Here is a 3441-nt window from a genome sequence, read left to right as displayed (position 1 = left end):
TAACAAGCTCAATGAAAAACTAGAAAAAGCAGGGCATCTGGGTGGCTTAGTCTGTTAATCATCTGACTCTTGATTTGGGCTTAGGTCGTGATCTCAAGCTTTGTGAGATCAAGCCCTGCATCAGGCTCTGTGCTGAGAGAGAGGGAGAGAGAGACTCTCTCCCTCTCTCTTTGCCCCTCCTCCACTGCTGTCTCTTTTCAAAATAAATAAATAAACTTAAAACCGTTAGAAAGGGCATAAAAAAGTAGAAGACAAAAAACTAACATAAAGTAAAGATAATGAATGGAAAACATTGATAATAAGGCAGATATTAATTCAAATGTATAGGTAATCACTTTAAATGTAAATGGTTTAAATACACCAGTTAAAAGAAAGTGTCAGAATGGACTGAAATACAAAACCCAAATATGTGTGGTCTTCGAGAAGCTTTACTGATATTAAATATTGATGGGAAAGCATGTATACAAATTATGTATACACATATTAAAGGTATGCACTCAAACTCTTTTTTACATATGGGAGTGAGTAATCCAAAAGGTTTGGAAGCTACAGATACAGAGCAAAAGCACTCCTGAAAATTTAATGTGCAAAGGAATCACCTGGGGACCTTATTAAAAGGCAGATTCTGAATTAGTGAGACTTAGATGGGGTTGAGATTCTTCATTTCAAAAGCTGCTCCCAAGGGTATCGATGCTGACCTTTCTCAGACCTCACTTGGAGTCACAGTGATATAGAGACCTTGTCCCAAATCCCAGTAACTGCGATTGCATCTAGGAAAGGAACCAAAGATCCGTATTATTGACACCTCCTTCCACAATGACACTGCTTTCACATATTACTGGTGGACATCATTTTTTAAAGACTTATTAGGGCTTAAGGAAGCAAGAATGAATGTAAACGGGAAGAAAACAGGGAGAGAGAAAGGAAGGAGAGAAGGAAGGGAGAAGAGAGTGAAGCATGCAGAGAGCTAGAACACAACACATTTGTCTTTGGGATGGCGAATCAAAGTTATGCAGAAGTTGACGAAACGTATGGAGTTAAAGATTAAGGTCTCACTTTTATGACTTGTTCAGACCATGTTAACACTTAGGTTTGCACTACAAGGAGCATTTTTAAATATGCATCTGGAGAGCTGTCTTTAATTTTACATTTTTCAGCTTTTATGGCTACCGAAGGAAACCTTCTGGTGGGTCCCCTATAAGGGAGATGTAGTAGAGGGTAGGCCATACCCAGCATCCTCAGCTCCCAGGAGAGTGTTGTGGGGAATACAGCTTGATGGTCCACCAACCTGAAGCCATATCAAGCAGGTGGGAATTCAAGACCAACCTGGCAGGGAGGCAAAGAAAGCCATACAGGCCTAGATGCTGTGGCGTCCCCTTGAGAGAAGCAGACACGGAAGACCTTCGGCCAGTGGGCTTAAAAGAGAAGTCAATTATTGTGAGGACAGAGGATAAAGTCACCAATTTCAAAAGGATCATAGAGTTGACTTGAACTACTTTCACACGTTTTCTTGCAGACTCCTCAATGTGTAGCACCTTGTTTCTGCTGTCTACAACCCCTCCATCTCCTTCCTACCAGAAGTTCTAAGTTCCCCCTGACATCCTAATTTCAAAAATCCAAAGAACATGTCTCAGGACTCCCAACAGACCTTTTGGCAGCATCTGACTCTGTGTCACTAAAACAACCAATCGATAAAAATAAAAATAGGCTTTGAGGAGGAGGGAGGGGTCTACAAACCATGGGTCACCTCTTCTCACTCCAGAGGGCATTCAGTCTCCTCCAGCAAATCTTTCAGCCAAATTTTCATTTGTTTAATACTTTTTAAAAATTTTTTTAGGGGCGCCTGGGTGGCTCGGTCGGTTAAGCCTCCGACTTCGGCTCAGGTCATGATCTTGTGTTCCATGAGTTCGAGCCCCGCGTCGGGCTCTGTACTGACAGCTCAGAGCCTAGAGCCTGTTTGGGATTCTGTGTCTCCCTCTCTCTGACCCTCCCCTGTTCATGCTCTGTCTCTCTCTGTCTCAAAAATAAATAAACGTTAAAAAACATTTTTTTAAAGGTTTATTTATTTGAGAGAGAGAGAGAGAGAGAGAGAGCATGGGAGCATGGGAAGAGCAGAGAGAGAGGGAGAAAGAGAATCCCAAGCAGGCTCCACACTGTCAGCACAGAGCCTGCTGTGAGGCTCAAATTCACCAACCGTGAGATCATGATCTGAGCTAAAACAAAGAGTCAGATGCTTAACCAACTGAACCACCCAGGTGCCTCTCAACCAACTTTTTAAATGTCAAAATGTGTGTCTCCTGAAGTATGGTGCCCAGAGGTCAGTCATATACATTGGGATCAAGTAGAATGGAAAGCGTGTGGGATCACTCTTGTTGACGAGCTAAGAGAGAATTCAGGTACCAGGAGAACAAGAGAGAACAATATCACTACTGTTGCTCCATTGCTGACCCAGCAGATTGCTTATGGAAAAGACTTCATACAGATTCATCTAAGCCCCCTTTCCAGCAGCCAAACCCAGCTAACTGCAGGCTCTTATTAATATAATAATACATTTATAGAGACCAATGTATCTCTATTGTATTAGACAAATGGTTCCCTTTCTTTGAAAAGAAAACTAACCACATGGGAAAATAATGTGTGAGCTATTGACTGCAAAGAATTCTATAATTATTTAAAGTTTAGTCATTTATTTATTTTGAGAACAAGAGAGGGAGAGAGAGAGAGAGCAAGGGGGAAGGGACAGAGAAAGAGACAGTGAGTCCCAAGCAGCCTGTGCACTGTCTGCACAGAGCCCAATGAGGGGCTTGAACTCACGAACCCGTGAGATCATGACCTGAGCTGAAATCAAGAGTCAGACGCTTAACCGACTGAGCCACCCAGGCGCCCCAGAATTCCATAATTTCTTGTCAATTTCTACTGATAGCCAAATAGTAAAGGCTAAAATTATTATACTTTACTCTCTATCTACCTCGAATTGTTCCTTCAGACATCACTCATAAAGTGGGTGGAATATCAAGGAAGCTGGAGAGGACAGTAAGTGACAGCTACAGAGGAACACTTGGCCCTGTGACATGCGTCTCTGTACTGACTCGGATGGTTGGCCTTAAGCAAACCCTTCCCTCCGTGGCCTCCTCTCCTCAGCCGCAAAGGCACCTGCTGAACTCTGACATCTCCAAGTTCCATCGTACGTAGTTTCATCAGCGAGGACGCATCCCTGCCTCTGCCCAAAACACCCCCTGGTCTTCATAACCAACTCCGTGTTCTCAGTCGTACCCTTAATATTACATTCACCCTCCTACCGGGGTCCCCCTTTCTCCGGATCTGGTTCTTTCATTTTACTTTCTTCTGCAGCTTGCACGGAAACCCCGCACCTGACAATGCACCAATTTGCAAGGACAAAGAAACTGCACTAACAAACCGGAACTGGGATTTGTCACATGA

This window comes from Panthera leo, chromosome C1, assembly GCF_018350215.1.
Source record: "Panthera leo isolate Ple1 chromosome C1, P.leo_Ple1_pat1.1, whole genome shotgun sequence".
NCBI lineage: Eukaryota > Metazoa > Chordata > Mammalia > Carnivora > Felidae > Panthera > Panthera leo.
This window is presented reverse-complemented; position numbering follows the sequence as displayed.